Genomic DNA, 24,337 nt, shown 5'->3' with positions numbered 1-24,337 from the left:
TGGTGTGATCAGAAAATGTGGTCAATGTCCCCATCAATAACACCTTGTGCTTAAAGCCACACTACCTGCCTCGCATTAGCATTCATCCAGATCCCCATTCAATTCAGGGGCGGTTTCGCCATAGAGGCGTGGGGGCATTGACCCCCCCCACCTCTGCGAGCGCCAGTACCTGAAAATATCTCAGTATTTTCCCCTAAATACTTCGCCCGTGCTGCCGTCCATTTTTTATCGATTAGGGACGGGGCTACAGTCTGCTTAATTTGTGACAGAATAGTTCCAGAGCCCTTGCATGGAGTTCACTGCAGCCTGCACCACCCATTGCCCCTGTTGGTGCTGCCAATGACAGTACCAACGCAACTACTCACCACTGCACTCTTAAAAGGTTAACTATTCCAGGCTACCCAAAGCTATAATAATGGCATGAACAGCAGGTATTACTCATTTTCAATCAAGGATCAGAGATAACTTCTCCTCTTACATCTCTGGGTATTTTGAAAAGACTACATACAGGGATTGCATTTTAGTGGAGCATTCTTCTTCTTATTATTATTATTATTATTATTATTATTATTATTATTATTATTATTATCTTAGTGTCATTGTTTCATAAATGTGTTATGAGATGTATGATTTAAGCATTTCAGTGTTTTTAAAGATGATTTGGATCTGTTTTTTCAATATGAATTGGAGATATGATGCTATGTTATGGATTGTTGATCAGAACAAATATATGAGAACCTATAATATTTCAAGTGTTCTAGAAAAATAGCTCTGTGTACAGAGATGACAATGCTGGAAACAATGTGAATTACTGTTCCATTGACTTGTTGGCTATATGGCTTCCAAAAAGATATATTCACTATGACTTTTGCTTCCTAAAAAAATGTTCAGTAGTCTCAATAGAATCTTTTCTCAATGTCAATAATTAGTAAAGTGAGTGCCAGCTCTTCTTTTTGAAATCTAGTGCGCTCGGTCTCCATCACAAACGTGATAAATATCTTGTCCACCTTATTACAAGCTCCTTATGTTATAGTGCACTTACAATGAGCCAGATGGGGTATATCTCGTGTTTGTGTGAGAGCAAACCGTCTGCCAAATTCTAAATCAGCCATAAATAAGATTACAGGTAAAAAATCTCTCACATTGACAGAAATGTTCTTTTCTTTCTTAACTATTACATGTTGTGATAACATATTTTTTATGAATTCACAATTGAAAGTTTAAAATATCGATTTTTCAAATATTTTGGCATTTAATATCTCTTTAATACATTTTTTGTTTTTAAGATAGATTGTTAGTAATATTGTAAAATATATCATAAATACCACACTTTTCCATTTTTTGGGTGCTTGGTCTTTATTTGGGTTTTGGAAGGGTGTTTTATTCTAAAATATATATTTATAGCTTAGTATTTTTGTTTTTTCTTTACTATTTAATTAATATGGGCCCGATTCACAGAATGAACTTAAGACTCAATCTTAAGCTTACTACTATTTTGGTATTCACAGAATGCACTTACTACTTTTGGCATTCACAGAATGAACTTACTACTTTTGGTATTCACAGAAGTTAGGATTTTGTCTTAAGTCTGTCTTAAGTCTGTCTTAAGTTTGTCTTAAGACAAACTTAAGACAAAATCCTAACTTCTGTGAATACCAAAAGTAGTAAGTTCATTCTGTGAATGCCAAAAGTAGTAAGTGCATTCTGTGAATACCAAAATAGTAGTAAGTTTAGGATTGAGTCTTAAGTTCATTCTGTGAATCGGGCCCTATGGTTTTATTAATATCATATAACATTTCTTAGAGGTTGTGTATTTTATTGGGGAATAGGGTGGTCAGTGTTGTACAATACGAAAAGTAAATAAAAATATGTTTTTGCTTACTTAAATGCTTTCATTACAAATTGATGTATTTTTTTATTAAATTAAAAGAAATTAATAATGAATTTTCTTTTTATACATATATTTAACTACATTAAATTAATCATGTAATTGTATTTTAATTGAACTATTATACTCATTTTAGACATTTAAAGGCTATAATAAAAGCATTTTTGTAGCATTATTAATATTTATTGCATTTTTAATTGCATTGATTATATTTTCAAGGTATTAGTTATTTTGTATTTACTTATGACATCCCCAAATATATACACTTAGTCCAATATTTATTAGACTGCATTTACAATAGTAAATATGCTCCTGAATTGTATGCACTAGACTGAATCTATGTAGGACTGGAGTTTGGATAGAAAATATGTTTGTGGGAGAGAAATATGCCCCTTCAATTACCCCAATGTTTGTAGGTAAAATAGTAAATATGCCCCAAATTAACTGAACATTTCCCAATAATTTTTGGACTGGAGTTAGAATAATTATCATGCCTACGCATTCTATGCACATACACTAAGTGGAGGAGGAGGAGGAGCGGAGTTAGATTAATGTATATGCACTCCCTCTACCAAATCCATGCACCTACTTCAATGTTTGTTGGTCTACAGTTGACTAGTAAATATGATCCACCAAAGAGAATAGTGCATTTAACTCACATAGGTTTTAATACATATTTTTAAAATTGTAATGACGGAATAGGTATTGCATATTGTTTTACATTTATTTTGGATTTTTTGTTACAGTTTCTATTTTACATGTAATTATTTGTGTGTATACATTTAATTAATTATTGTGTTTAAACAATCTTTTGTTAGTTCAGAATGTGTTTAAAAATATAGTGTCAGTATCTTAAAATTTTTAATTTAAATACTTATGTTTTTTAAAAGTGATTGCTTTCTGTAGCTATTTATTCAGATATTTTCATTAGCCACATACAGGCTTACAAAAACTATGCAGAAACGTTTATAATTGATGTATTATTTCAAATTAAATGTTTTATCATGTAAATAATTTAGTTTATTTCTTCTCATGTACAATATATATTTTTAAGTATAGTGACAAAATGAATTCAAATATCTAAAATACATTTTACAAATACTTCAATTAATTAAAAACAAATCAAATTAAGTAAATAATATTTTGTATAATTCAAGTATAGATATTTTGGTATGCTATTTTTGTACTTTATGAACTGTAATTATAATTTTATAAGTGAATATCATGATACTGGTTGATATTGGAGCCTTACCATCGCCTTAGCGTTTTCATTTGATAAATTTTCTATGTTAACCTCTGAAGCAGTGCTAGTAGCTAGTAGCTCTCTGCCTCCTAAAATCACATCCTGTGGCATAAATATAGGAAAAGTTCCCTTTTTGCTTGTTCACCCTAGATTATTTTATGCCTTTTGCTGGATGCTGTCTTTGCTGGTTGTTGAATTCTGTGTACTTTAGCGCCGATAACCATTGATAAAGTTCCTGTGTTCCAGCTGTTAATATGGTGAAATAGGTATACTTCTAATTGGCATCTATCAATTACTTAGAAGTATATGGTATAAATTTTACCCAGGGCTTGTAAGTTAAATGTCACTAGTATAGTCACTAGGACTGCAGCACACATTGTGCCACCCACTAAAGTAACAGTGCAAAAATGACTCCAGGCCTACCATTTGTTGTCTGTTTGTTGCTGTTTTAAACTGCAAATTCGACCTCTCCAAATAACCAGTGGTCCTATGCTATTGCGCAGTCATTTTTGCCACAAACAGGTGTAATCGTGTAATTTTCAGTAATTTACTGAAAAATGAATTTACTCTCCCACATTTACACCTCAAATGTAGAATTATATGAGTTTATCTATGCACTTTTAAGAAGTAAAACATCTCACATAAGAGACTGGGCCAGTTTTGGCACAGATCTGTACCCTTGCATTAATGAGCATGTGAGTAGTACTACAGGAATACTACCGGAGCACTACTACGCAGTCCATACGCTGTCGTTTTTCCCTTTCATTCCCCGTGACTATCAATTTTTCCCTCCAAATTTCTCCCTTGCTCTGCTCTAAGACCTGTATGTTAAGCAGTTCACCCCCAGCTCCCATTTTGTGTTAGCAAGTGAGTTACACTAGACCCCTGTCTCCCCCCTGGCAAGAGGGATATTATACATCAGAGAGAGAAAAGAGAGAGAAAAGAGGGTGCTCTGAGACAGCAGTAATCTGTTTAAGCTGTGTTTTATAGGGATTGTGCACTTTGGTTTTGGCTAGGAGAGTGAGTAAAGTTTGATACAAACAGTATTGTTGGAGGACAAAGTTAGTTAGGCCCTTACCTGCAGTAGTTCAAAGTGTGAATTGAGCCTGTCTGTCTCCTAGGAGATTTTGAATAGAGGAGCAGCCCCCCAGCCCCACTCCCAGGCCAGCAACCCTAGGAATGCTGATTGGCTCCCCAGCCACCCTGAACCCCCCTCTCACAGCTGCTCAGGCCGCTTAAGTGTTTGCTGGGTGAACCCCCAAAAACATTCACCTCCATTTAGTGAGTTGCAGTTTACCTGTGCCCCAGATTACAGTGAATTACAGTGAAGCAAAGTCCAGGAGGTGGTATGGAGGCAGACTAGTGCTGTCTCTTTCCTAAAATTAAAAAATCGATTTTTCCCAGCCCGTGATTGCATCATTTTCTTTATTATTTTTTTTAACTGCCGTTGCCTGTGGTTGTTACAGTTTAAAAATTGTAGCTTTAACCTGCCTGTGATTGCATAATTTATCACCTTTTTTGTGTTTAAACCTCGTGGTTTTCCTTCCCCGTGACTGCTTCCATTTAACCTGTTGAATTGTGGGATTTGCAGTCCATACGCTGTTGTCTTTCCCTCTCATTCCCTGTGACTATCATTTTTTCCTCCAAATTTCTCCCTTGCTCTGTTGTAAGACCTGTATGTTAAGCAGTCCAGCCTAGCTCCCATTTTGGTTAGTAAGTGAGTAAAACTCTTACGCACAACACATACACTGCACGGCACCACACATTTTAACTCTTGCAATACACCAGTCTAAGACAAACACTCTTACATCTACGTCATACCCTCCTACTCACAACATACACTCTATTCATAAACACATCACCACCCCCTCGACCTCTCAACTATCACTCGCAAACAATATTATACAAACAAATCCATCTCATGAAAAAAATACGCCAGCACCTCTTTTCACTACTCCTCAAAACCAAAACATATCACAGACACCAGCACAACAAAATCTCTCAAGCACAACACTTCATAAAACTTACCGTAACAAAATACAAACATACACCCACCTTTCAAACTACACAAAGGAACAAACTCCAATGAAAAACTTTCTCTCTTCCGCCACACCTAACACATATACAGCAACTGTCTTCCAACCGCTTCTCATCCATTGAACAATTTAGAACCTTACTACATGAACACATGCTGCAACACCCCCCTGACACATGCCCCTTCAGCCCTAAACACATGCAAACAATATAAGCAACGTACCACACCTCATAACTTCACTTCTCCATGTCTACTGCACAACAATGTTACACCACGAAAACAACATAGCGTACCAACTCACTCTCAAACAGCATCTCCACCACCTACACACACAGACCCATCACAATGCCTTCATAGCCTGCTGGACGAGGACCACATTACTGAACAGCTACACGATTGCAATCCTGATACAGCTAATACCAGTTCTAAAAACACACCTGCTCCAAACCCACACAATACTGATCACTCTTCTACAAAACAAAGTCTCACTCTCACCAAAGCACATTCTCTAACCTGTCTACTAATAAGTGCTCGATCGCTCTCTAAAAACATACATCACATCTACGACCTTCTCACCGATGCAAAACCAGACATACTATTCATAACTGAATGATGGTTGGGAGATGATATGGCTCCAGTCCTGCATGAAGCCCTTCCTCTAGGCTATCAAACGATCACCCAAAATCGTATTGGCAAAAAAGAAGGTGGTAAAGCTGTAGTATTCAGGCAAACATTACATATCACTAAAGTTGACAACGTCTTAATAAAGAATTGTGAGGCTCTTCTCACCAGATGCAATCTTACACCGTCTTCCACCTGTAACTTCCTGCTCATTTACAGACCTCCACCTAGCAAGACGACATTCCCAGACGCACTTCTAGACACAGTCTCAAACCTGATAACAATACTCTTCAACCTATGCATTCTGGGTACCCTCAACATTTGTTTTGTCAAACCCAATATGACCCATTCAAAAACAATAATCACTGGCCTAGACGCACTGAACCTGCATGCCTTACATGCATCTACCTATCGACCGTGGAACAAACTCAATTTGGAACACTTAGAAACACAACTACCATCCAGCACAGATCTGGAAACAATAAATTCTTTTTAAAAACGATATGAGTGGCTACAAGAAGCTTTTGACATCCTGATACCACTCAAGACCACACAACAGAACAAAAGAAGAAAAGCGCCTTGGAGAAAAATAGAGACATAAAACAACAAATTAGAAAGCTGCAACATACCTGGCTCAAAACAAATGCCAAACAAGGCAGACTTCTCCTGCAGAAAATTAACAGATTATACAAGTCAACTATTAAAAAAACTAAGAAAAGGTACTATTCAGACAGAATTCAAAATGCTAAATGTGCAAATAAAGAATTCTATAAAATACTCAATGAATTTTGTAAACCAAATTGCCTAGAAGGAACTCATCCTGTTACTCAAGATTTCACAGACAAGCTGGCAAATCATTACACGGACAAAGCAGACACATTGGACTCGTACTTAAAAAAGAGACAAAGCACCAGCACTAAACCTTTTAGAAAACAAAAATCCAACACAATGCATTTATGGACCTTGTGAAAGCAAGCAGGCCTGCCGGCAGCCCTTCTGATCCGTGTCCATCTCAAACTTCCAAGGCAATTCTCTGCTGTCACAATTTATTGAAGAGAATGTCTTATTTTCAGACTTCCAAACAGGATTACGTCCGAGAAGAGGCACAGAATCTGTCCTCCTTGCCATCTGGGATGACCTGAAGAACACAGTAGGGAGCAAATGAGTTTCTGTGCTACTCATCTTGGACCTTTCGGCTGCCTTTAACACAGTTGACCATGACACTTTGAAACAAAGACTCTCAGAAGCAGACATAGATGGGACTGCTCTAGACTGGATCGCATACTACCTTCGAAACAGAACTTATGTTATCCATACCCCACCTTTCTCGTCCAAGCCATACTCCACAAAAGCAAGGGTCCCTCAAGGCTGTATCATCTCGCCCATGCTTTTCAACATATACATGAAGTCATTACCTACCGGTACTGATCAATCAATTTCACCTCAAGTGCTATAACTATGCAGATGACACACAAATACTCCTTTAACTGGAATGCCCCAAAGACATTGGAAAATCTACATTTTCAGTTGTGTCAGACCCGTGGATCAGTGGATGACTTGGAGCCATCTCAAATGAATGCTTCCAAAAGGGAAATACTCATGTGTGTTGATTGGAAACATTATGACCCACTTGCTGCCTAGCCTGATGAACTGGGATCACCGCCTAAAGTATCAAAGGAAGTAAGAAACCTCGGAATTACCATGGACTCCAAGCTATCGATGAATGCCCAAATGGACAAACTAGCAAGATCAAGCTTTGTCACTATAAAAGCGCTGCGACAAATTTTCCCCATTTGGGATTTCAAGACAAGGTTCAAGCAACAACCTCCCTTGTCCTGTACAAACTCAATTACACCAATAGCCTCTACCACGTATCACCTTTAACATCCATGAAAAGACAAATTCAGAACTTGGCTGCCAGACTACTCTTGCATATCAAACTGCGAGACCACATCTCACCTTCCTTGAAAGCCCTGCATTGGTTACTGGTTGCCAGAAAATCCACGTTCAAGCTGCTTTGTATCACACACAAAGCAAAACATGGAATGGGACCGTTCTTCATCAGGAATAAAATCACCAAACACATTCAACAAAGGAACCTCCGCTCTAAAGTGGCACCCCGCCTCAAAATCTCAAGATACAAGAAAGAAACCATGGGTGGCACATCCTTCTCTGTTCAAGCAGCCAAACTATGGAACTCTTTACCCACCAACATAAGATCCACTGACAACCACCTTATCTTCAGTAAACTGCTCAAGAATTGGCTCTTCCCCACTTAAGCACCATATGCAAACAGCATATCCCTCTGTATAGAAGCATTTATTTACTATAGATATGTGCCTATCTTTGTGCATTGCTTTGTATAAACATGTAGAATAATGATGTTGTTAAAAAATAAATACAAATACATTTTTAAAGTACAATAACATTTGAAAACCAGAGTTTATCTAATGCATCTGTTTTCTTCCTTTATGCATCTATAAACCTACTATGTACTTGGATCTATATATTTATTACTTTTCTCCTAAAAAAGCATAACCAATGCACTACCCTATTTCTCATCATATAACTCTATCAATATCTTTAATCTACATATACCTACCTCCATTAGGCATCTATATACTTTCCATGTACTAATGGATCTATAAATTTATCACCTTCTTCCATTTCAGCACATCCAATGCACTATCCTATTTCTCACCCTACACTTCTCTCAATATATCTTCTACATCAACTTTCTGACTCATCTCTAACTTCTTTCTACTACTCTTTCCAATGTACTACCCTATTTCACATCCTATACCTCTATCAATATATTCTCTACATCCACTCTCTTATCTATCCCAAATCCCATACCACTACTATTATCCCCAAAAATAACCCTTTATAGACTCTCCCATACTCTACCACTCCTTGCATCATCTGACACCTCTTTTACTATACTGATCCCCTGGAACAAGCCTTTATAAACCCTTTCTTCTGACTCTTCCCCTCCACATCCCATTTTACTCATCCCAAGGCCTCTTCCTACTGCTATGACCTTCCCCCAAAAAAGACTAAAACCTTCACAATTCTATCCATCCACTATCCTTTTCCGATCAAAATAACAGACTAACATGTTCACTTCTTAAATTTCATATTTCACTGTACTAATACACCACTAATCCTTTATGGGTTCCAGAGTAGCATGCTACTCGCCAAAAAAGCACTTCAACCCCTGATCAGAGGTAGCAAGCACTATATAAATGCAAACCTTTTTTCTTCTTCTATCTCTCTGCTACCCTTCTCTATCCAAATAACTGAAAAACATATCCACCACTCAAATTACTTTCATATTTCACCATACTAATTTTCAACACTCATCCTTTATGGGTTTCCGGAGTAGCGTGCTACTCGCCAAAAAAGCACTTAAAACACCCCATCAGGGGTATCAAGTGCTATATAAATACAAACCTTTTTTTCCCTCTTCTATCCCTCCGCTAACCTTCTCACTCCAAATAACTGACTAATATCCACCACTCAAATTACTTTATTATTTCACAATACTAATTCACCATTAATCCTTTAACTGTCCAGAGTAGCGAGTTTCTCGCCAAAAAAAGCACTTCAATACCCCATCAGGGATAACAAGCGCTATATATAAATACAAACCTTTTTTTCCTCTTCTATCCTTCTGAATCCAAATAATTGACTAACCTATCCACCACTTAATTCACTTTCATATTTCAGCATACTAATGCAACACTAATCCTTTATGGTTTGGGAGTAGCATGCTACTCGCCGAAAAAGCACTTCAACACCTCGTATGGGGTAGTAAGCGCTATATAAATGCAATTACAATACAATACAATACACATAAATGTCTTTCTGAATCGCCCCCAACGTGTTTGATATAGGTTAGGCTGTGGTATAAAAGTTGAAATGCAAAGGTAAGAGTTTAAGAGAAAGCAAACCTATAGAATAGGCATTGGACAAAAGAGGAGAAAAGTGCTGGGAGTTACCCAGCTTTTTTGATTAAGACCTGGCAAAATTGTGCTATTTGTTGCTGTTTTACAAGTTATCAATCAATCAAATAATATTTGTAAAGTGCTGCTTATCACCCCTGAGGGTATCCAAGCACTGGGGGGATGCTTCAACAGTGGTGAATTAGTTGAAGAGCCAGGTCTTCAGGTCTTTCTTGAACTCTTTCAGGGTGGGTGATGTGCGTAGGTGGAGGGGAAAGTCATTCCAGGACTTGGATGCCAGGTGTGAGAAGACGCAGTCAGCCCTCATGCTTCTGTGGCTGCGGGGGGTGGGGGGTGTGCCAGGAAGAGAGACGAGGATCACAGTTTCCAGGGAGGTTGGTCAAAGTTCACCCTGTGGTTGAGGTAGGCTGGAGGTGTGGGTGAGCAGTTTGAACTGGCAACATATGCTGACGGAGAGCCAGTTTAGGGCTTTGAGGTGTGTGGGGTGTGGATCCTCCTCTGTAGGTCGAGGATGAGCCTGGCTGCTGTGTTCTTGATGATTTGTAGTCTGTTAAGAAATTGAGTGAAGATTCATACAAAGAGGAAGTTGCCATAGTCCAGGCGGCGCTGGTGATGAGGGCCTGGGTGACGGCGTGTCTGATGTTGAAGGGGAGCATTTTGAAGATTTATCTGAGCAGGTGCAGGGTGAGCAAGCAGGAGGATGAGGCAGCATTTATCAATATCAATAATAATAAATGTATCAGCAAATACATATGCCATAAAAGTACACAATAAAAATCACAATACGATATTCATAACAAATCATAAAAAATAAAAAACAAACAGGATAAAAATATAGAATTAGAATGAAGAATGGTGTATTAAGCCACATGCATTAATACCTGACACAAATAATTATTCAGCTTGGATCTGTGGGTAATACACAGGTCTAAATAAATTAATACAGCGACTAGCGCATTTTTGTTTTTAACGTACTTGAAACTAGATTCAATACACTGTGGGCTGGTAAAGTCCTAACTTGTAGACACCACTGCCTTATTCTCCATGCTGCCAATAAAAACTGAGATGCTGCGAATACAGTTAAATAATTTACATCACTTTTCAGTATTCAGAATGCATTTCTCTGCTTCCTCATTGACAGCTTGCTGTTGCATATTATTCAGAGGTTTCTTGCATGCTCTATGGGTGCAGTGCCGACCGAGCTCCGTTGGCCACCAGTAGTCACCCCACAGGGATTTATTGTTTCCAAAGATAAGTAGTTCTGTTTTGTCTGAGTTGAGTTTGAGTGTTTGCAGCAAACAAATGATGGACGGAATGCTGACAATGCAAACTATCCCCCAGTCAAAAGATCTGGGTTAAATCCATCATTCTTTTGCACACTACGCCACACCAGTTTGGACTCAGCCATATGCAAATCAGTCTTGACCCTGTGCCCCATGGGAACAGTCCAGACCGAACTGCCAGGCCAGGTCCTCCCTGGACTGGAAACAAGCATCCTGGGACCCGTTTCAGGGTATGTCACCCTTCTTCAGCCAGGCTAGCTTGAATCCAGTGGCACAGTGAGCAAGGGACCCACGTCTGGGCATACCCATCCAACTTAGGGCAAAAAGTGTTACAGCAAACAAATGATGGACAGAATTCTGACAATGCAAACATTCTCCCCAGTCAAAAGATCTGGATTAAATCCATTGTTATTTTGCCCACTATGCCACCCCAGTTTGGACCCAGCATATGCAAATCAGTCTTGACCCTGTGCCCCATGGGAGCAGTCCAGACCGAACTGCCAGGTCAGGTCCTGCCTGGACCGTAAACAAGCATCCTGGGACCGGTTTCGGGGTATTTCACCCTTCTTCAGCCAGGCTAGCTTGAATCCAGTGGCACAGTGAGGCATTTGGGGGCCAGATGTAGGTAGGCATTTACCGGTCGGTAACGGCCAAATTCGGCCGTTACCGACCGGTAAATGCCTTTTCCTATGTAGGGGACATGCATTCATAGAATCGGTATTTTTACCGATTCTGTATTTACCGAATCGGTAAAATTACCGAATCGGCAAATACAGACTCGGTAAAAATACCGAATCTGTAAATGCAGATGTAGGTGGCACATTTAAGTGTGCCGCAGGCCCTTTAGAATTCGGTATTTACCATGTAATACTATTGCATGGTAAATAACGAATTTGGGTGTACATGTACATCTGTGCATGTACACCTGTGCCATGTGACACACAGACATGCCCTTAGGGCATGTATATGTGCCACATGGCGCACAAGCCTGGAATTGGGGTGCTACAGGGTGTCAAAGTGACACCCCGTTCCCCCTTGCAGGGTTCGGTATTTACCGATTTGGTAAATACCAAATCGGTATTTACCATTGATTCCTATGGGCTTCAAGGCCCATAGGAATCAATGGGAAATACCGATTCGGTATTTACCGATTCGGTAAATTGTAAAATAATAATTACCTACATCTGCCTCCTTCCTATTTACCTCCTCTTAAATACCGAACGGTAAAATTCGGTATTTAAGAGTAGGTAAATCGGAATTACCTATATCTAGCCCCTAATGTGCATCCAGTTGCGACACTGGTCATGCACCTGTGGATGTTGTCCGTTCCTGCACAAAAGCAATCCTGCCTCCAACGCAATCACCCTTGCACCATGGTGCAAGTGTGCCTGCGTTGGCGCCTTGGCAGCACATTGGTGTGCCAGCCCTTGGAAAAGGCAGGAATGCACTGTATTATGTTCAATATTGCACATTCCTGCACTTTTCTTGTCACGATTTCTTCATAAATATTGGATGGATAAATATCTGCATAATGGTTTAATGCGATCATGAAATGCTGCTCCATTAGGTGGCGAACTGACAAGAGAGTGGGTAGGAGGGGAGTGATTAGGGACTGGATGTAAAGAAGAGAGAGGGAGATGGTGATGGTAGATGGAAGGATGGATGGACAGATTAATACATTCAAGCATGCATACAGAGACACCCAAAGAGAGGTTTAAAGCTAGACACGTCTAGAGATGTAGGGAGTAAGAGTGCAAAAGGTAGATTGAGATTTTGCAATTGGCCTGCATTAGTGAACCCTCAGCTGTCTCACTGGGAGGAAGATAGTCCATATTGGTGATCCCAATTTTAGAACACTATGGAATAATTTAGGTAGTGATTGAACATAGAGTGCTCTATTTGTAGGCAGAAGGTAAGATTTAATGTAGTGTGTCCTCACTGACCTATGTGTTCAGAATCAACCGTCCAACTAAATGTGATTGACCAGGTGAGTGAGTCAATCACTTATAAATGGATGTATGACATTACAACGCATGCTTTTACCACGCATGCTTTTACAACGCAAGTATTACAACGCAAACCTTTACAACGCATAGCGCTTTGGGGTGCTGGATAGTGAATAGTTTAATTTACTGTTCCAACTCCAGTCCCTGTGGACACTAGGGAAGGTGTTAGATAGTAAATTAAATCTATTCCCTATCCTAGAGCGCCCCCCAGCGCAATGCGTTGTAATGGTTTGCGTTGTAATAGTTGCGTCGTAAAGGCACTGCGTGGTAAAAGTTGCATTGTAAAGGATGTTCCCCATTATAAATTTGCCATGCAGTGCATGCAGTAGCTATAGAACGAGCACAGGGTAACAATTAGACAGTAGAGTTTGAGATACCTCTGCATAAAGTGAGGGCTGTGTCAAATGGCAGCATCAGGCTTCTCAATTAACATGGCAACAATATATCTTTTAAAAAAAATGCCTGAATTTGAATCCTACTCTTCAGTATTCCTTAGATCATGTTCTATTTTCCAACATTTGAATTTAATTATTTTTAAATTATGCGTTTTGTAAGGGGGTTAGGACAATTGTAACTTTCATTTTTGTCTTTTCAGTAGAAACTATCAACTAAATTCCCAAGACTAAATTCCATAAGACTGTGGGGCATAATTATGAGCTCTTTTGTGTCGCTCTTGCTCCATGCAATGTGGTGCAAGAGTGATGCAAATACAAAATTCGATGTAGGAAGCCGCGCAGGGACACCTTGAGTGGCTTCATATATTGCAAGTGATGTAATGCAGGGCAAATTGCTGCATTGCCTTACTCTGCGCCAGGGAGTCGTTTCCATGGGTGTTGAGTGGGTGTTCCTGTACAACATCCATGGAATTTGCCACATTCCCAGATTTACATGAGCAGGTAAACCAGGGAATGCGCCAAAAAGATGAACCTCTCCAGGAGAGGTGTAAAAAGGAGAAAAATATATTTTTTTCCTAATTTTTCCTCTTTCCATGTGTGCTGCATTCTGCATAGAAAGGAGAAAAACCTCTCAGGATTGTTTTTGTGCAGGACGATTCCTCTTCATATTCAAAAACAATCCTGCATGCAATGCAAGCACCCTTGCTGCATGGGAAATGGATGCCAGCATTGAAGCTAGGCAGCCCATTATGCGTCAGCACAGGGAAAAGGACAGGAGTGTGTTGTATTGTCTTAAATACGGCACATTCCTGCCCTTTCCCAGTGACACAGCAGAGCAAGGTGTCTTGCTGCGCTGCACTGCGCCACTATATCATAAACATGACCCTAGTGTATAGTAGAACATTGGAATGTTGGGAGTGCCATTGAAGACAGTCGAGCAACTCCGGGCTTATAATGGCTGGTTTAAGGCCGGAGCGCCAATATTGCAATGTTTGTCTTCATGTTTCCCCGTTTTTGTGTTTTAGAACATTAAACCCTTAGTGGGTGGAATGTTCTAAAAGCCTTATAGCCCTTCTTCCTCTGGTTATACCCTCTGCCCTGTTATAGGCACTGGTCTACGGCTCTGGCCTATAATTCGGGTTCAGGGCTTTTAACAACCCGCATAGCCCTCGGCAGTGAGCTATAAGGGTATAATCATTCTGTTGCCATTTCAAGCTTGTGTAAGCACTGTTTTATCATTGGAATTTGTGCAGTGCTTTTGTGTGGTTTCTGCTACAGGCTAGAATCAAGTTGTGTTTGGGAATTTAAACCTTGTATTGAATATTTCCCCTGGTACGCAACATAATTCTGATAAAATCCAAAGGCATCACTGCTACAAGTGATATAGTGCAATTGGTTGAGTGTCCACTGCTCAGTTCTGTGTAATCTGCAGAGAATAGCTCAGACTTTAATAAGATTGTCTTCTGAAGTTGGTTAAATGAATCCCTTTGCATTGTGTAATAATAACTGCATGGTATTTGCATTCCAAAGGCAAGTTAGTTTTTACATTCTATAGAAATGTCTAATTAAATTTACTACAATAGCTTTGATAATACTTTCAATTGAGATGTTGTCAACTGAGTCTTCCTTGAGTGTTTCCATTATTGTATTGACTCTAAGGCACCACTTTTTGGGAAAGGAGACCTCCTGTGGCACCTTCCTTTGAGTAAAGGAAGATATGACGGATACATGTCTGCAGAGTATTATGCAGGAAGTGAATAGACTTGAGGCACATTGTCTTTAATGAATGCAGCTCCTCTCCGCAGTGAACACCAGGTGATCCCACTTCAGCGGGGAAATAATCCGCCATGCCGGTCCCACCATGAGCCTCATCTATATGCATTCTCACATTGCATTATCTTTCTGCATGGGTAAAAAGGTGTGCTCAGTGGGGACGAGCGAGAAGCTGTGGCACCTGCAGGTAACGCAGGGCTGCACAGCTTGTTGCTGGTCAATTTTTGTGAGACATTTTCTGTCAACTATCTCGAAATGCCCATTGCAACATGTGATGACAATGATGATGATGATGATGAATCCTGAAATATCACTGAGCTTTGCTTTTTCACTGCACCTGCTTGCACTGTGTGATCATTTTTAACAGAGCACCACTGATATTTGCTGTAGATCCTCTTAGTTCCAAGTTCCTAAATTATTATTGTACATAACTCATTATTGTACTTTTTCTAGGTCTCCTATCATTTTTATAATTACATTTATTTGTTTACAATTGGATTCATTAACAATAAATTCATGTAATGGATTGGTTTTGTTGAATGATACCTAGAATTAGTTTGTTGATCCTTTTTATTTAGTGCCCTATCCTTCCTTGGTTTATGGGTATCTCCTGTGGTTGTTACAGTAGTTTTTCAGAGAGCAGGCAGACTGTACCCTAAACTTATTGCACACATCTTCTGATATAGCAAATATCCTTAACTCTTTACTGCACCATTCCGGGTTGTCCACAGGCACCCCCTTGATAGACTATTTTGAAAAGCTCAAACTCACCCCTTTTGATTATATCAATTTGGAAGCTGCCTTATTCACTGATGGTGCCTGTAGAAAGTATGATCGCAGTCAAGTAGTTAAAGTAAGTCAAGGTTTATTACTTACAGCCCCACACCTCAAGCGGTGCGTAGGTCAGTTTGCCGAATCAATCAATGACCGTTGGGCAGTTGGAGAGGGGACCGGGGCAGTGTGGAATGTTGTGGAACCAATAGGGATGAAGGGGAACAATGGGTGCTCTCGCGCAGGAAAGCTGGTAGATACTACTTTCCCAAGGCTCAGGGGGAACCAGAACTAGGTTACAACAGTGCCATTTGGGTGTTCACCAATTACAGCCTCTTCGTGCGTTGTAGCAACGCTTTCTTCAGGACTGGTGAAAAGGAAATGAGTGCACACACTAAGGTGCACCCATATAGTGTTTGCTGAACCGCAAAACATATGATTTGGTCATCAACGATTCGTTCTCGAAAACAAAGTAACACATGATACAAAGAGTTTTTCATTCAGGCAATTTCAAGCATTCCACAGCAGTCAACACATGATTGTGTTCATCAGGTGTTATAAAAAAAGATCCACATTCCAGGATCTGCAATCACTTATTCCACTAGAATTAGACATGATTAGCACTATATGGGTGATCACTGAACCTGGAAATCTTAATCAAACTTGTGTTTGGCGTTTGACACGGTTCCCTAAATTACATTATTTTTCACAACAGAGACGACTGATAAATAATGAGCATGCACTTGAAACAAAATTGCGAATCACATAAGCTTTCAGATTCTTTCTCCGCCATTGTTTGATGACATTTTAAAATAACCACTGCAAGAATAAGGATCGACTCCAATGCTAGTGGTGATTTTTGGATCAATTTATTATCCATGAATGTTGATGAGGTGGAGATTTCACCTCAGTGGGCTTCTCCCCCTGAATATGGCACGACACGGAGGCCATATTATGCAAATCTCCTTTATTAATACAGCTCAGTAGCAACAATTGAAGAACATGGAACTTCAATAAACATTCTAAAGAGATATAAAGTTCCTTGTAGACTATCTCTCATCCTTCTTTGTTGCTACTGCTCAGAAAGATAAGTATCTCTCTATATCTCTTAATGATTTTTTACCTGTCTTTGCTCTATTCAGAGTCTATGTATGTTATAATGTATGATATAATACTGTACTAATGGGCGTTGACTGTATAATGGGCATTAACGGTATTGACTGTATTTCCATTATAGCACTCGTTTTTTTCCCTATTTATACCAAAATAATGTTCCTCCTTTTCACTTCCACCGATTTATAAGATTGGACGCCCTCCTTAGTCAGAAAATAACTCTCCGGTCCGATTCCGGACCGGATTAGGCATAGAATTTATTTTTAAAATTACACGGCGCGAGACCACTCCTACCCGTTGCTCATTACCTCCGTTTTTCAAATAACTCCTCGCCTTAGTTTCCCGTGGTCCCAACAACCTCCCGATCTTCCCGCACTTCACCAAGCATTTCGCGGACCTCTTCCATGGACCCCTTCCGTCTTCCGTCTCCCGTCTTCCGACAACAAACGCTGTGAAAAGGGATTAGAGGAATGACTGTTAGTTTCGGCCCGCGCACGTTATTAGGTGCGTGTCGGCCATCTTAGTTCATTGGGAACCACTCTATCACCACTATTAAACCACCATTTTATACAATTGGGAAACTAATTATATCCCTCGAGATAATGACAGTTGAAATGCTTATCGAGCACAACTCATCGACGAAGATAGAGCTTTCAGTCAGTTTTTCCTTCAACAATTACCAAATTTATAATTTTAATCAATTATTAATCGATATTTAATCAATATCTAATTAACTATAATTATTATCTCAACAATTTAATATATGATGTCTGAACCTCTACCAAACATCGAGGCACATCTAGAAAGACTTATTAATAAAGCCTTTGAAAAAGTAATCGGATCCATTGATGAAACCATCAATAAAAAACTGGAATCCTTAACATCCCCGCGCCCTTCCACTAGTACTTATCAAGAAGGAGCAATAAAGGCTCCAAAAAAACGGAGACTTGGAGGAGGTAAAGGTAAAGACCCTAAAAAATCAAAAATATCCTCCCTCCCCTCACACCCTCGGGGTGGTGACACGAATGGTGCCTTGGGCATCCCATTTGGGCAAAAAGAAGGCCCAGAGCCCCCTGTTGACATTGATACTAGTGACAATTCAGAAGCTGAAATAGATCTCTCTTGTTCTTCTGAATTTAACACCGACGAGGAAGAGGCGCAAGAAAGGGGAACGGGGAGCTCACAATCGGCACTAAAGGCCCAAGATAATGACATGGGTCTCCTGGACCCTTTTGGTAATCCGATGTTTGACCCCCTCCTGATCAAACATCCTTTATCACCAGATTGGACCCCCTCCCAACATGTGGGAGACTACCTTGCATTCTGGCTTAAAAAAGAGATTCCACAAGATGTAAGAGCTAGGCTACGCTCCGAGTGCCCTAGACCCTCATTACCAAACAAAATTATGGCTACTCCAGAACTTGACCCAAAGGTTGTTGCCTTTATCTCAAAGACCTCTAGAGATCCAAGAAAAGGCATTGACAAAGGCTTAAGATCCTGTCAAGATCGCCTCCTTGATACGGTGGGTCCCATTACAAATTTTTTTTAAATGGCCGAGTCAGCCTATCTAGAGGATCGCCAAGTAGACCCCAAAGAACTCAGAGAATGGGTTCAGAGGGCCATTTGTTTAATTGGTAACACCAACACTGCATCTATAGAAAGAAAAAAAGGAATCCTTTTTAAAAAAGATCCCAAACTAATCGAATTGGCAAAAAATAATGGAGGGGAAAACACACAGGGCTTCCTTTTCGGAGACAAATTCATAAAAGACATGGCCAGATATGTTGGAGCTTTCAGCTCAATTCAAAAATCCCAAAAAGATATCAAAAGAGTCTTTCAAGATCGCGTTTTTACACGGGCCGGGAGAATGGGAGGTCGTTTCCCCGGCCGTGGAAACTCAAACACAAGACCCTTCATCTCCCGCGGAGGAGGAAGATACAACAACATTAATTCAAACTTCAACCAATTCTTCCCGCAGAGACAAAGAAACCGCGGACGCAACTTTAGAGGAGAACGAAGACAACGTTCATTTTCTGCAGGTAAGAACCTTACCAGACCCTTTAGATATCCCTCCAAAAGTAGGGGGGAGACTACTCCAATTCGCTGGGAATTGGAATCTAATAACAAAAGACCCTTGGGTTCTCAATACTGTCAGAGGTTACAAAATAGACTTTATAACTACTCCCCATCAATCAAAACCTCCCCGAGAAATAGTTTTCTCTGGAAAAGACAAAACACTGGTATCTCAAGAGGCTCAGGAACTTCTAAAAAAAGGTGCAATTATAGAGACTACTCAGATGGGTTTCCTGAGCAATATATTCCTTGTGGAAAAGAAAAACAAGGAACAAAGACCAGTCATAAATCTAAAAGAATTAAATCAATGGGTAGTTTATCGACATTTCAAAATGGAGGGAATTCACCTCCTACGAGACATCTTAAGGAAAGGAGACTGGTTGACAAGATTAGACCTGAAAGACGCTTATCTGACTATACCGATTTGGATTCATCACCAAAAGTTTCTCCAGTTCACGTGGCAAGGCCATCTATATCAATTTTGCAGCCTTCCCTTCGGTCTGTCTTCCTCCCCATGGTGTTTCACCAAGGTCCTTCGTCCAGTTGCCTCCTGGCTCAGAGAAAAAGGAGTGAGACTAATAATATATCTCGACGACATACTCATAATGGCTCAGTCGAAGAACACTGTTGTTCTTCATACGAACCTTACAATCAACCTTCTAGAACACTTAGGCTTTGTGATAAACTTGAAAAAGTCTTGCACAATTCCGTCTCAACCAACTCAATTCTTGGGTTTCCTAGTAGATACTGTGAAAGCAGAACTTCGCCTACCGAGCGACAAAGTGAGAAAAGTAAGGAAGGAAATCAGGAAAGTATTAAAACTAAAAGAATTCCCCCTGAGATTTCTAGCCAAATTATTAGGCCTTGTTTCTTCAACAATTCAAGCCATCTTCCCAGGCCCGCTTCATTACCGAGCACTACAAAGGCTCAAGACACATTACTTGAGATTGAACCAATCATATTCTCAACCAATCTTCCTAGATCAGGAATCGAAAACAGAACTCATCTGGTGGCTAAATAATCTGGAGGCATGGAATGGCAAAGCCATTTTTGGGGAAGAACCAGATCTTATAATAGAGTCAGATGCGAGTTTGGAAGGATGGGGAGCCAGATGCGGAAACATGACTACCGGGGGTCTTTGGACTCCTCAAGAGAAGTTGTTACACATCAATTGCTTGGAACTACTAGCAGGTTCCTTTGCAATTCGTTCTTTTACTCAGAACTCAATGAAATGTTGTGTAACCCTTCGCATGGACAATGTGTCAGCAGTTCGATACGTCTCAAAGTTGGGGGGTCCTCACTCGAAAGACTTAACAGACCTAGCGAAGAGCCTGTGGAACTTTTGCTTGAACAAAGGTATCTCTGTTATAGCAGAACACATTCCCGGGTTGAACAGCGAAGTAGCGGACTGGTACTCGAGAAATTTTCGAGACTCCAGCAATTGGAGACTGAACAGACAAATATTCCTAACAATTCAATCCATCTGCGCCATGAAACCGCGTGGTAAAGCGCGCTATATAAATGTTTTTAAATTCAAATTCAAATCTGGGGTCCCTTCAAAACAGACCTGTTTGCAGATCGTATGAATACCCATCTGAAAAACTTCTTCAGTTGGAGGCTGGATCCTCAAGCTCTGAGTGTAGATGCCCTCCTTCAAGATTGGAGAGGTCTAGCCCCTTATGCTTTCCCTACTTTTGCAATGCTTCCTCGAGTCCTCCTTCACGCTCGACGTTACAAACAGAGTATGGTAGTAATAACCCCTCTTTGGAGATCGCAAGCTTGGTTTCCCATTATCCTGGTAATGAGCATAGATTTTCCCATCCTGATTCCCTCTTTCAAAGAAATCCTACTGGATCCAGAGGGTCATATCCATCCACTAGTAGAACAGGAACTTCTTCCTCTGACGTCATGGAAGATTTCCGGCGACAATGGCGAATCCCTGGCCTTTCGTCTAATGCTTTCAGACTCATTTCTGAATCCTGGGCATCAGGAACAAGGAAAGCATATAGATTGGCATGGAATAAATGGGTTCGTTGGTGCGTTCAACGATATTACGATCCCATTTCAACTGATTTAGTTAATGTTATTAATTACCTTTCAGACCTTTTTACTTCCGGTCTATCTTATAGAACCGTGAACGTTTACAGATCTGCAATTTCAGCTGGTCATTCTTTAATTAATGGAATTTCAGTAGGACAAAACCTTTTAACTAAGAAAATAATGAGAAGTATGAGGGTTATAAACCCACCTGGTCCAAGGTATTCTACTCTGTGGGACGTTACCCTTGTTCTTCGAACCTTATCTTCCTGGGGAGATAATTCTTCTCTTTCCCTTAAACGTATTTCTTTTAAACTTACCGTTCTACTATGCTTAGTTTCTTTTAGAAGAACCTCAGACGTTAAAGCTTTAGATATCTCAAGCAGAGCCTTTCAACCTGAAGGAGTTTGCTTTTTCTTGAAAAAGAGAACTAAAACACTTTCTTCTTCAATTTTCTACCCCTATTTTAATGGTAATAATAGACTTTGCGTGGTCAAGTGTTTAAAAGAATATGAAAAAAGAACCAGAGTTTTAAGATTAAACAAATCTCAATTACTAATCTCTTATAGATCTCCTCATAAAGGAGTCTCTGCTCCAAATTTAGCCAGATGGGTTAAAAATGTTATGTATGAAAGTGGTGTGGATGTCTCCATTTTTGGTGCTCATTCTATTAGAGGTGCTTCTGCATCTAAAGCTTACTGTCTTGGTGGAGGATTACAAGATATCCTTAGAGCTGCAGATTGGTCAAATGATACTATGTTTAAAGCATGTTACTTCAGACCAATAAATAATGTGATTGATAATGTTCTTAATGCACTTTAAACTTGCATAATATGGCCTCCGTGTCGTGCCATAAAATTTAGATTTTTCACAGCCTGCTGGGCAGAAAATCTGGATTTTATTAAGGACACGGAGGCTAATATTATCCCTCCTCTTGCATTGTATCCCACCTTATTCTTTGTACGATTTTATAATATCTTTATTTTCTTTCAGAATAAAAATGATTCTTCTCTTCTGGAAGTTGCTATTTGGAAATTCTTGGTTCTCCAGTTATTTTGAATCCTACGTTTATGTTCTTCATTATGATCTTTCTTCGCAGTTTTTTGGACAAAGAAGGATGAGAGATAGTCTACAAGGAACTTTATACCTCTTTAGAATGTTCATTGAAGTTCCATGTTCTTCAATGGTTGCTACTGAGCTGTAGTAATAAAGGATATTTGCATAATATTAGCCTCTGTGTCCTTAATAAAATCCAGATTTTCTGCCCAGCAGGCTGTGAAAAATCTAAATTTCACCTCAGTGGGCTTCTCCCCCTGAATAGGAGGATTACGGCAATTTGCATTAGTTCTCCAGGAAAATAAACAACACATTGATTGCCATGAGTGTAGTTATGAGTATGCACTTGAGTAAAAACTGGATTATTTTGAGCCTGCAACACACGCTAGGTAACACAGGTGGAATAAGTGATTGCATATCCTGGCATGTGGATCCTTTTTATTACACCTGATGAACCTAATAATTCGTAGGGGTGGGCGGACATTTCCGTTCCGCCCATGGAACGGGCGGAAATTTGCACTTTCCACCTTCCGCAAAGAAGGCTGAAAAACTGGGCAAATTTCTGCCCATTCCACGGCGGAACGGAAGTTGGCCGCCCACCCGACTCCCGCTTCCCGCCCGCCTGCCTGCCTTCCACCTGCTGCCCGCCTCCCGCCCGCATTATTAAATTGAATTAAAAGGCTAAATAAAACTTTAAAGCAAACTTACCTTATTGTGCCGCATCTTCCCGATCCCGGCTTCATTTTTGTAAACTGTGCATGCGCAGAACTGCGGCGCAATAAGGTAAGTTTGCTTTAAAGTTTTATTTAGCCTTTTAATTTAATTTATTAATGCGGGCCGGAGGCGGGCGGCAGGCGGGAGGCAGGCGGGCGGGAAGCGGAAGGCGGGCGGGCGGCGGGCGGCGGGCGGCCTTGCGAAACAGAAATATCACGGAGAGGCATGTAGATTGCTTCAATCTCCGTGCCTCTCCGCGATAGTCCATTCTGTGACTTCCGCCCACTTCTAATAATTCGTTTACTGCTGTGGAATGCATGAAAATGCCTGAATGAAAGACTCTTTATATCATGTGTTATTTTGTTTTCCAGAACGAATCGTTGATGACATAACCATATGTTTTCGGGTTCAGCAAACACTAAAAGGGTGCAACTTAGTGTGTGTACTCATTTCCTTTTCACCGATCCTGAAGAAAGCCTTGCTACAAAACTACTCCGCTGTAATTCAGGCATCGCCGCACACATGTGAGGCACTCGGCCCCTTGGGTGGGAACCCTATGATGAAGTATGCCACCAACTAGGTTGGTGGGTGAGGGTTCTTCTTACAAAGGAAATTGCCTCCTTTTTTACTACATTTAGCAGTAATCCTTCCCAGGAATTACTCCTAGTTTATTGTTTTAGGTTTAAATTGACAAATGACGTCAACCATTTTGATCTTAGGTTCTACACCTTTTGCAGACAGCCTATACCATAAGTAGTCAATGCTTAGAAAGTTGAATTTGCACTTGTCTGCACTCAGTGTCACACCTTTAGCTCTTAAGATAGATAACACCTGCCATACTCTGCCGTCATGTTGTTCCTGATCCTTACCCAAAAACTAAGACATCGTTTTGAAACACTATGACTCCTTCCAAACCCTTGAATAGTTTCTCCACCACTCTCTGAAAGACAGCAGAGGCCGAAGCCAAACCAAATGGTATACATTTGAAATTAAATAAACCTTCTGGGTTTATGAAGGAAGTGAGATGCCTAGAGTTCGAAAGCAAATCAATTTGATGATATGCTGAAGTCATATTGAGTAAACAAAAAATGCAGCCTCCTTTTAGGGTGGATACCATTTCAGTGATGTTGAGGAGGGGGTTGGGGTTCAATCCAGATTTGACTATTGAGATTGCGTAAGTCCACACACATGCAAACAGCCCCATTACCTTGCGTGCCAAAACAATGGGAGCAACCCAGTTTGAACATTCTATAGGTTCGATGATGTCTTCATCACACAATTCAGCATGCAAGGCTAAAGGCACTCTCCTAACTTTATGAACAACGGGGCACATACCCCCCTTTACTATTATCTTGTGCGTAAAA

The sequence above is a fragment of the Lissotriton vulgaris genome, chromosome 1_2, assembly GCF_964263255.1.
Source record: "Lissotriton vulgaris chromosome 1_2, aLisVul1.2, whole genome shotgun sequence".
Lineage (NCBI taxonomy): Eukaryota > Metazoa > Chordata > Amphibia > Caudata > Salamandridae > Lissotriton > Lissotriton vulgaris.
This window is presented reverse-complemented; position numbering follows the sequence as displayed.